At 49.7% G+C, this 11483-nt stretch overlaps 1 protein-coding gene across 2 annotated transcripts in view; it reads left to right on the top strand.

Annotated features, from left to right (window-relative positions):
- The first annotated feature begins 273 nt into the window (after positions 1-273).
- The window catches only part of JCAD (junctional cadherin 5 associated), a 67373-nt gene continuing 56163 nt past the window's right edge, over positions 274-11483 (top strand). For both annotated transcript variants that reach the window (XM_064162655.1, XM_064162657.1), the window contains exon 1: positions 274-421. The gene's annotated coding sequence lies outside the window, so the exon portion shown is untranslated. The remainder of the gene's footprint in view (positions 422-11483) is intronic.

The following is an 11483-nucleotide window of genomic DNA, read 5'->3' as shown; positions in this document are numbered from 1 at the left end:
TCCACACATGCCTTTTATTTAGGAAAGAACACAGAAGTATGTTATCTTATTCCTCTGGAATTTTCCACAGCTCTTCAGCATGTTAGTTTAAGCATAATTGGTTAGTGGACTCTTGAAATTTATATCTTAGCAGTACTTATTTACATCAGGCTTAAAGTAATTCGTTTCGGTTGAGGTGGATGTGAAGCATTAGATTGCAAACGTACCTAATCCATCTCTCCTCCCCCATGACTAGAAATCCTGTGGTTAAAATAACACAGCCTCTATTCAGAGCACAAACTTAGAGCTGCTAGTGGAAGCAGGCTTGGGATTTAGACAACTCTCAGCAGATGAGCCTGTTCGAGGGTCTTTCTCGGGCTTGTTTTTCCTCCTACTTCTGATCCATGAGAGGAAACCAGGCTCTCTCCTCTGGGAATACAAGGTAAAGCTTTTCTGCATTCTGTGTGCGCTTGCATGTGCTTGTAAAGGAGCCTGGAAACCTGACTGCAAAGCTGCTGCTGCTGCAAATGCAATCGTGAAAACGGTGCTGCTTATAGAGCAAGGAGTGTTTGGCGAATGGCTTCACAATCTGTAGCTGTTAATATCTTTTTGTGGCTACTTCCACACGACAGTGAAACGATGGAATGATAATCTTGCCCGGAGAAGCAAGCAGCAGCGATTGTCCGTCACACATTTCTGAGAGGCTGAGCATGTAGCAGAGTAGGAAATCGCCAGCCCAGGTACCGTGGCCATCAAGCCGGACTAAAGCCAAGCTGGCATTTTGTTGTCTGTCAGGTAGAGTCCCTCCCGGGTTGGTCCAGCTGCTGTAATGCCGTGCGGGAGGCTGAGGCTGAGCTGGAGGACGGCACCGAGCGTTTGCAGGGTGTATGCTGGGCAGCTCCAGCGTGACTCCTGCGGTGACGCCGCTTTCCAAACACTTGGATGTGGCGTGCCAGATAATTAACTGCCTTCGTTTGCCCCTGCTGCTTTCCAAGTCACAGGGGATGTAGGAAAGCATCATCTTTTCCTTGAATCCTGATTTTATTTGAAATCCAGGAAACAAACGTGATGTCTGTGCTAATGCCCGTGGAGCTGTACTCCCCGTCTGGAGCCAGTTAACTCTCCCGGTTCCAACGCTCTTGCTTCTCCCCGCGCGGTGTGACTCGCAGGGGGATCTCGAGTACCACCACATCGGGTTACCCTGCTGCTGGGTAACACAGAAACACCGTAACTCGGATTTTTGCCTAGTTGGGAGGAATCCTGTGTCAGTGCGTGTGCGTGTGTGTGTGTGTTGGGGGGGAAGTTATACAAACACTGCTCCAGGTGCTACCTTCCTCTTGTCTCCAACCCAGAGGCTCTCCCTTTCCTCTTCCCCTTCTTTCCACTCCGCATTCCCTTCCCTGAGCAAGACAGGCTGGTTTCACAGTGTCCTGCCTGCAACAACTAGCCTCCCCTTGTCCCTGCCGTCCCGCAGTTGTGTTACTCTGGCAGGACACAACTCCACTCTGCTTCTCTGCAGAAAAGAGGAGGACCCTGCTTACATGCCAGGTCCCTCGCAGCACAGAGCTGCGGTGCTGCAGGGAAGCCCCTTGGCTGGCAAAGGTGCCCTCGTTGCTTGAGCCAGCAATGCTGCTGTGTGCCGGAGGAAGGACTGCAGCTTTATCACCGGGGTGCCTAGTGCAGGCAGGGGCAAGCAGGGCTGTAAGGGAACCAAACGGAGCTTTTCCCGATACCCCTGTAGGGCAACCATGGCAGAGGCAGCTTGGAGGAGCGAGAATATGTGCAGAACAAAGCAATGTGGTCAGGCAGCAACGATACAATTTCAGCACAGAAAGCAGAGCTGATGTCATTTTAACGTCCCCGGCGGTGCCAAGAATTCTTAGCTCCATATCAAGATTCAGTGCAAATCCCCCACATACAACTTGTTCTTGTGGAAAAAATGAACTTTTATGGAAAATATGCATGGGAACCTGCCAGAGGAGTGTGTTGCTTGCTTTCTTTTATTAATTTTGCATACATTAGTTCAGAGAGCAGTCCTGTTTTAGCATCCGCTGCCTCTACCCGAGAAGGCGAAGCTCAAACGCAGATACCGGAGGCGAGGGAACTGTGGGTTTTGTACAACAGTTGTTAGATGAGAAGAGCTGTTTGAGTAGGAAGGGCTGTGGGAAGGCTCAGTGGGATGATGGAGGTAAAGCTTTTTGACTGGTGACTTATCTGAATCGTGATAAGACACCTGAATGGAACAGCATCAGCAGCTATTATAGCTCTGACTGCGTCAAAGGTGGGATTGCTTTGCAGCTTCTGTGGCTGGGGTTACTCCTGTCCTGCTAGAAGACCACATTTACAGTTGCTTAGAACTTTGCCAGGCTTGAACAGTTTAGACCAAGTTCTTCCAACTAGATTGTCTGCCTTAGGCTAAGCTCTTAGCTGGAAAACTTCAGCCAAGGCTGTCCAGCCACTTCCAAGAACAAACACATCAAAAAAAGTCATTGCTGTCCAAGTGCAGGAAAAAAGCAAGGAAGAAAAAGGAGGGGGAAACCTGGTGCTCCTTTCCTTGGATAGTTCTTTGGAGTAGAGATCTGAATTTTGGCAGCTCTGTGTTTGGACTGCAATTCCTCCCCCCCCCCCCCCCAACTTTATAAATCTCCTCCAATTTGGCTTAGTGAAAACCTTTGAAGGGAAAAAATAGCAACTTATTAGGGGAGTGCTAGGGCCAACTAGTTAAAATCTTCTGAGATTCCTTCCCATGTGAGTGAGCTCAGCCCAGCATCCTGGCAGTCCCCAGTGCTGACCCCAATGCTCCAGTGCATCCAGCCAGTGCTGCCAAGTTCCTGCTGCTCCTGCGCCTGCTCACAGCTCTGCAGGGACCAGGCTCCCCATGTCCCTCTCTGCAGCCCAAGAGCCATCCCCAGCTCTAGGAGTGGGATGAAGCTGGGCTCTCCTCACAGTGCTGCTCAGGGCAAAGGGATTGGGCAAGCAGGGAACAACACTCAACACCTTCGCCGCACAGCCAGGAGACAGCTGCATGCTGTGGGGATGCTGGGCTAAGGGAAAGTGAGATGCCAAAGGATGGCATGGGACTGGGATGGAGAGCACATGGTAAAAGTGAGGAGCTGGGGGCTTGGGAACAGGGTAGTGAGGTGTGTGTCAAGGTGTGAGCCGTAGGGAGAGTCTGGACATGCCAAAGCCAGACATGAAACGTGAGCAGCCCCATCCATGGTCTCTGTTTTGGGAATGTGAGTGCTGCCTTGCAGAACTGGCTCCAGTCAGACTCTCCCTGCAGGGTCTTTTCTGCTGGGTCACACTGAGGCTTTCCCCAGCCTGCAGTCAGCACCTGTGCAATGTGTCCCCAGCCCATGCATCATGAAGGACCCTGATACTGACTGTTTGCTCCTGCATGGGATCTGATGGGGGCATTGCCTAGACCATGTCCAGTGCTGCCTGATGCTGAATGCTCTGGCACAGCCCCTGCTCCTGCTGTGTCTGTTGGTCACCCCTTGGTCTCTCCTCACGACCTTGAAGCCCTGGGCTGTGGGACCTGTGAAGCCTGCAAAGGCTGGATGTGGGCATGAATCTTCCTACAGAGAAGTCCTACTCCTGTGGTGGGGGATAGTTGGGATGGATGACCAAGCCAAACCCCTGGTAAACTGATGCCTGAAATGATCAAGTTTCCTGCTTGCATATCTGTTGGTATTTCCATTTCCATTTTGTTCAGATGGATAAAGCACCACTACACCCTCTGACAGAGCTCAGAGACACTTGTAAAGTGCCCAGGGAGGTGTGCCACTGAAATGCACAGTGCCAGAGTTGGGAAAAATCAGTCATTTTTGTACACAGGAGGACTTGGTTGGCAAGTAAAGGCTAGCATCACACTGAACACTAAAGAAAAAGCCCCAAATGCTGTATAACATCTTTTCCAGTGCAGACAGTCCACCCTGTACACTAAAAAGGGATAAAGGGGAGACCTCTGGCAAAATACTGTGTAATCATCTAATGAACCAGTTCATCATAACACATAGCACAAGGGAGGCCTAATTCTAGCATCTCTTGGGTTTTTCAGGCTTAGCAGGATTCTTGTAGCCTATTTTTGTAGGCAATACATATGCAGCATTTGCAGACAGATGGTGAAATCTCAGCCTTTCCATTTTGCCACTCAATGTGATTTCCACGTGGAAAGGTAAGGAGCTGCATTCCACTTGCTTCTGCTCCTGTTGGAATGGCAAGGAGAGGTGGTTTCCTTCTCCTATGGCTGCGGGTTACAGAGCATCCTGTACAGCCTCTCCTTCCACAAAGCCAGGTAGCAAAGTTTCATCATCTTCACCCTCTCCTGGGAGCTCCACGCACACACCAGGGCTCAGTGGTGTGAGGTGGTGTGGAAACAAAGACCAGAAAATAGGAACTGACAGGGTGAGAAGACCAGAGCTGGCTACAAACAGCTATTGAGGGATGAAGGAGTTCTAAGAAGCCACAACAGTTGGCCAGCACGGCAGGCAGTACCTGCTGCAAACCAGCTGCCTCGCCTTTGTTAAGGGTATCACAAGAGGGAGTTTTAAGCAGGCACTTGCAGAACTGAAACAGAAAGGAGTGGTGAGCTTCTGCTCCAGTGTCATGGGAGAAAACAAGAAGGCACTTGTCTGGACATTGTGGAAAACAGGAAGGAGAGTGGATGGGTAGAGTGGAGACCTGCAGTCAGAGACTGGAGATGCTTGTTGAGGATGTCCTTGCAGAAGCTGTCACAGAAGAAATGCATCTTGGAAGATGTTGTGGTTACGACTTTGATACGATGATGAAAGTGGGACATGACATCAGAAATGTGAACAGCCAGGTCTGTGCATAAGGTTTCTTGCACAGCTCTGGAAGAGCTGCTGCCTCCTAATCTGCATCTCTGGCTGATCCAGCTGGGAGCACTACATACAGCCCAGGGAAAGAGTGAGGTCATCTCGTAAGTGCTAACCCAAAGCCTTCATTGCTTGATGAATTGCTCAACCTTCTTGAGACTCAGAACATGCTCCTCTTCCACTTCTATTCCCAGCTAGCTACTGGCTATATCCCATCGTAGTCTTCCTACAGTTTGGGTCTGAATTAAACCAGCATGTGTGACATGAGTGGCCCAGCAGTGTGCCTTGGGACTCTGCCTCTGCTGGAAACCAAAGTGCACAAAGTTAACAAAACGAGGCTTTTGTGTAATTCTTCTTTCCCATTTGATTCAGAAAGTTCATAAGTCATGAACTATTTTGTCTCAGAAATGAATGTCTCCCCTCCCAGTTCTCTGCTTTAACCTACACTGCAGGCCTCCAGGTCTCCACAGATATTGTGGGCCAGGTCTTCTGTCCTGACACATGCTAGGGTCTTGGACTTCTGCAGGTGGTAGTACAGTAACACTGAGGATCCCAGATCTCATGGCTGGAGTAAAGCAGGCTGGGAGAAGCTTCCTACCTCCTTGCTGTGGCACCCGAGGTGTAAGCTTGTCTTCAGATTGGGACAGGGTGAAACATCAAAGAGGCTTGCTCGTGAATGTGTGCATGGATTGTGTCTCCTACCAACACACAGCCCTGGCTGAGGATTCTTGTAGCAAGCATCCTGCTAATTCAAACAGTGCTCTCCTACACAGGTCACGTCCTGTGCTGTACAGGGGACCTGCCGTGTCTGCAGGTGCATTCATGCAATGTGTCTCACTTGGGCTGTGTGACTTTTACAGCACCTTCCAATGTCAGGGACACTTTGGAAGAGTTATTCATTTGGTGCTCTATTGGCTTGTGACCTAAACTCAGAAGGGGGAGAATACAGAGTCACACCAGAAAAGATAATCTAATTTCTGATCAGATGAAGGCTTTACCTTGTTCAGAAGAAGGAGACTAGCACAGGGTGAGCTAAATGAGCATTTCAGCCTTTTGCACTGGTGAAGACTACTTGGGAAACTGTTATTCAGACATTAATTCAGGTTCCTCACCCTGAGGCAAGTGTCATGAGTTCTTCTATGTCCTTTTACCAACTCATTTATAAGACCCTTGTGAATCCCATAGTCCAAACCTCTGTGTGAGACTTACGACACACACAGGTTCCTAATAACCTCTCTGAGGATTTTTGGACTGCTTTTGGTCTTTTAGCATATTTCCACTTTTATTTAGATGTCACTCAGTGGTGAAATTCTCTTGCACTCTCTTCTTCTCTGCTACTACTGGTTGGATGTTGATGCCCTTGGCATTTTCTGCCTGTGGGTTACAAAGCACCTCCTTGTATCCAGCCTCTGACAGTGCAGCGTTGAGCTTTGGCTATGCCAAGCACAAGGTGACCCCAAGCACCAGGTGACTCCAGCTCTGTAGCCACAGAGCACAAGAAACCCACAGCTAAGTTGTCATCTCTGAGACTCAGCCAAATCAAGCAGGGTTTTAAAGTGAGCCCACATTGCAGTGTGCAGTGCTCTAGTATCAAGGCTGTGCCTGTGTGGCTGCCCAAGCCTGGCCAAAGCACATGGTGGTCATACATGACTGGCCATGCCCACCTTTGCCCCTTCTCCTTGGGCACACAGCCCTGCTGCTGCACATTGGGTCACTGACTGCCAGGCAGAGCATTGCCTGCAGGGCTGACCCCTGCCCTTGCCTCTGTCCCCAGACATTCCAGCAGACAAATGCCAGCAAGGCATGGGGTATGGCTTCTAGCACAATGGTTCTGCTCTGGCAGCAGGGCTTGGACTTGATGATTTCTTTGGGTCCCTTCCAACCTGTGATGATTTGGGAGTTACCTGCCCTCACACACAAAGAATTCACCCAGACTGGACTCAGCTGGCTGAAAGTTAAGGAGTGAAGCTTTCAGCTCACAGCTTAGCACAATGCACAAGCAGATAGTTACAATATTTTGCAATTATTTACAGCTACATACAGAAATAGACAAGTTAAAAGTATTACAGGAACACAACAGCCCTCCTAGAAATCAGAGTGCCCAGGAGGGGCTCCCAAACACCCTTCCACCTTCTTCCCACCCCTCTACCTTATCCCAGAGTCTGCCTTACATGCAAGGTGACTTGGGGGGATAAGCAAGGGGGGTTAGAAGCAGAAGGATTAGCTGGGTTACATAAATCCAAGCAGAACAGCAGCTCAGGGAGAAAACACAGACACCGAACTCCAACAGACTGTTTGTGTCCTTGCTTTTATACATCTCAGCAAGCCTACGAGTGAAGCAGACATCACCATTGTTTCCTTCTCACAGCCTATAATCCAGTTTCTCTCACTAAAACATTCCACTTAGCCCGAAACTAGCACACAACCCCTAACATCCTGAGACCACTTCCAAGACTGCCAGTGTGTCTCCCTCTAGTCACCTTCTGTCACCATGCCACCACTCCCCAGGAAAGGGAATTGGGAAAAGGAGAGGGAGCCATGGGGTGAAGTGGAAAGGGATTTAATACAGTCATCATTTTAAACCATACTATTAATACTAATCTAAAGGACACAAGGTTGAACTTGGCCCACGCTGGGGTTGTGAGCTGTGCTTTGCAGCAGTGAATGCTGGAGAAGAAGCACTGTGAGCACCACACCTCCAGCAAAACTGTGACCACAGGCTCACAGGATGTCAGGGGTTGGAAGGGACCCAAGGAGATCATCGAGTCCAGCCCCTGCCAGAGCAGGACAATCCTATCTAACACAGATCACAGAGGAACACATCCAGACAGGCCTTGAAAGTCTCCAGAGAAGGACACCCCACAACCTCTCTGGGGAGCCTGTGCCAGTGCTCTGTGACCCTTGCAGTAAAAGTTCCCCCTTGTGTTGGAGGTGGAACCTCTCTTGCTGCAACTTACACCCATTGCTCCTTGTCCTACCACAGGGAGCAAGTGATGGTCACAGCAAACAGGAGGGTAGACCTTGGGACCAGAATGATGGGTGAGACCACCAGGAGGAAGGGCTGTGCCCAGCAAACTTTCCAGTTGACAGTGAGCATGACATTTATGGTATGGAACACTTCAGTGGGCCAACTTGGGCCAGCTGGCCTGGCTTTCCTCCTCCTGGCTCTAGGACCTGGCTAACGAGAAGCTGCTAAAGACCTTGATCACTGTGGAGACCCACATGAAATGGCCAACCAGGAACAAAACCAAAGGGTATCATGGATTTTGCTCTCAACAAATCAGATGGTGCAGCCTCCTCAAAAACACAGCTTTCCTGAAGAGAAAATTGATTCTGTGACTCCAGCCCAGCAAAAGCAGGACAAAGGGTTTGTATCTCTGCTGCACTTGGGCACTAGGCAGGTGTGGTGCTGTCAATAACTTATCTCAGAGAAACAGAATCTTTCTCCTCCTCTGCTGCCTTTTGTTCCTAACAGTTTGCTTTGGCCTCTTGCACGTATGTAATCAGACACTGCTGCTTTCCACATGCTGCAGCTTGCTGTGTTTAAGTTGAGGGGAATCTCCCTTAAATATTTATTTAAACAATAACATCCCTCGAGCTCTGCATAAATCCTTGTACAAGACTGCCTTTTATAAAAGACCTCCACCTCTCTCTCGAATTTATTGCAACTCCTTTCCTGCTCCACTGCTGCGCTGTGAGCCAGCAGCTCCTTCAGCTGGGGCTGCAGATCCAGCAGGTCAGAATGCTGCTGCCTGCTGCACAGGGCTCAGAGCCAGCCCTCAATCCTGCCACGAGCAACCAGGGTCGCAGGGTAGAGCTGCAGCAGGCATAGTGCTTCTGTCACGGAATCATAGAGTGGTTTAGGTTGGAAGGGACCTCAAAGCTTGTCCAGTTCCAACCCCCTGCCACAGGCAGGGACACCTCCCAATGGAACAGGTTGCTCAAGGCCTCATCCAACCTGGCCTTGAACACCTCCAGGGAGGGAGCAGCCACAACCTCCCTGGGCAACCTGTGCCAGTGTCTCACCACCCTCGCTGGAAAGAACTTCTTCCTAACAGCTGGTTTGAATCTCTCCTCTGCCCCTTGTCCTGTCATTACAAGACCTTGTCAATAGTCCCTCCCTGGCCTTCTTGTAGCCCCCTTCAGATACTGGAAGGCCACTCCAAGGTCTCCTCAAAGCCTTCTCTTCTGCAGGCTGCAGAGCCCCAACTCTTGTGCCCTGTCCTCATAGCAGAGCTGCTTCAGCCCTCTGAGCATCTTGGTGGCCTCCTCTGGACTGGCTCCAACAGTTCTGTGTCCTACTTGTGTTGGGGGCTCCAGAGTTGCACCCAGGACTGCAGGTGGGTCTGAGGGGCCCTGTGCCTACTGCCCAAGCTGCTCTTGCTGCAGCCCAGCACACGGTTTCTGTCTGGGCTGCACTCATACTGCAGGCTCATGTTGAGCTTTTCATCACCTCAGACCCCCAGGTCCGTTTCCTCAGGGCTGCTCTCAACCATTTGCATCCAGCATGGATTTGTGCTTGGGGTTGTGCTGACCCAGGTGCAGGACCTTACACTTAGCCTTGTTGAATTTCTCTCCCAGGAACAGGCTCCTTCCAGACACAGGAAAGCTGCTCTGAGACCTATTAGCTGTCTTTTCCTACAGGTACCCACACACAACAGCTGAGGCTGGGGACACAAGGATGCCAACTCTCTGTGGCTCTCACTGGCTGGGGGGGGTCAGCCTCAGTGTTTAAATTGTAACCTCAGAACCTAGAGCTCTGAGCATTTTCTGAGCAAAAGACTTCAAGTCACACAAGCCACATTGTGCTGTACAATGGGAGTCTGCAAATATAACAAAATCTCATCATCTAAAAGAAAAAAGATTTTGATATGACAGAGAGGCTTCAACTGGTCACCTAACAGGCTGTTTGGGTGTGGTTACTTGTAGCTAAGAGGAGGCTTTCACCCAAGTACTGGTTGGATTAATGTGCTCTGCCAAAAAGCCTGCCCCAGAAGCTGAAGGTTTAAGAAGAGGTGGTGGACAGCTACAGTCCTCCTCCCACATCTCTAATTCCACATTCTTCCAGCATCTCCATGAATCTGATACTGGCTAAATCTCCATAGTCAACATAGATCTGGGTAGAAATTGGATTACTCACCAGCTAAAGTGCGTGCAAAGGAGAGAATTCATTATGCCATTACTTAGCTATAATTAAGGCTCATTTCACCGTTCGAGGCTCTGTGTGGGTTTAATCATGGGACCTAAACAGGGGAGGAAGTACCAGAACTTCTCTGAATCATTTTTATTCTTGTCCCAGCTCTTTATCATTAATTACATCAAGACATATTTCCATGGAGACTCAGAATGGTACCATCAGCCTACTGTCCCCCAGGTCCCCTTGAAGCCTTCACTTGCTTTGCGAAGCACAGCGCATCTCTGGAGGGTCCCTGGGGAGGAAGAAGCAGGCTTTGTTTTGCTCAGGAACCCCCTTGTTCTGAGCACGAGTTGGAACAGGCCCTGTGGAAAGCTGGACTGCTGAAGGTGAATCTGGGGGATCAATTAGCCTTTGCTGGTGACTGAGGGTGATTGCAGAAACAGTTTTGAATGTCAGGAGGGTGCCGAGTGCTGCTCTCCTCCCGCGGTGTGAGGGCAGAGTGTGGAGAGTGCCTTGGAAAGCCTTTTCCTTTTTCCAGTCTGAGCTGGAAAGACCTCCTCATAGTTTTCTCTCTGCCAGACAAGGCCATCATCAGCAACGTGGATGAGTACCACACATTGGCCATTTCAAATCAATACTTTATTGCTTTGCTCCCTTCAGAGGAAACACATTTTCCCCTGCATGGGTACATGGAGCCTTTATCGAGCTCCCATCCACCCAGGCAGCTTGTGTCAGGGTCGGGGGCAACTCTCTCCTTTTAATTTCCTCTCACTCTTTATGCACAGCATCTGGTACAGACCTTTGATGGTGAGTGGGTCTGAAGGAGTATTTCCAGAACAGAGTTCTTGCATCTAATTTTTTTTCCCCTTTAATTTCTTGCCTAGTCAGTCTGAACATCTGCTTGGTAGCATGAAAAGCTCTCTCTTCCTCTCCTTCCAAGCTTTTGCTTTTCAGAAGTAGCTCTTGCGTAGCTCCTGCATTGCACGTGGCTGCACTGGTCCCAGTGTTTCCACTTCTTGGGAACTTCCAAGAGTTATACCCTTGGTCTTGGCACACAATCAGGCCAAGTCATATTGCAGAAGATTTAAAGGAGCAGTAGAGTCCTGAAAATGTTGATTCAGACACATCCACGTCACTTAATTCTAGAAACAGAACATTTGGATGGTTCAGAACTGAAAGAACTTCTTTCCAGTTTGAACTGACTTCCCTCACTTTGATATTAGTCCATGCTGTCTCTTTTCTGCCCTGGTCTCTCATGGGGAGCTTGTGGTTATCCACGGTAGCTCTGTCTCACCAGCTGGGCTGCATGCATCCATGAACTGCAGCCACCACACTCTCGTGTTGCTGCAGTGGAGGTGGGAACATCTTTTCCACCAAGGAACAGGGTTTTCTTGTGATCCTGCATGCCTGTAATGGAAGGTATGTACCCTGATAGAGGGCTTTGATGATGTCATCCAAAGCACTGAAGAGGGAACCCCATCTCCTCCTGGCAGCCACTGAAGACCCGAGGTGGAGCAGTGAAAAACACA

Source organism: Pogoniulus pusillus, chromosome 23 (assembly GCF_015220805.1).
Source record: "Pogoniulus pusillus isolate bPogPus1 chromosome 23, bPogPus1.pri, whole genome shotgun sequence".
NCBI classification, from domain to species: domain Eukaryota; kingdom Metazoa; phylum Chordata; class Aves; order Piciformes; family Lybiidae; genus Pogoniulus; species Pogoniulus pusillus.
Note: the sequence above shows the minus strand (reverse complement) of the source record. Positions and strands in the feature narration are given on the sequence as shown.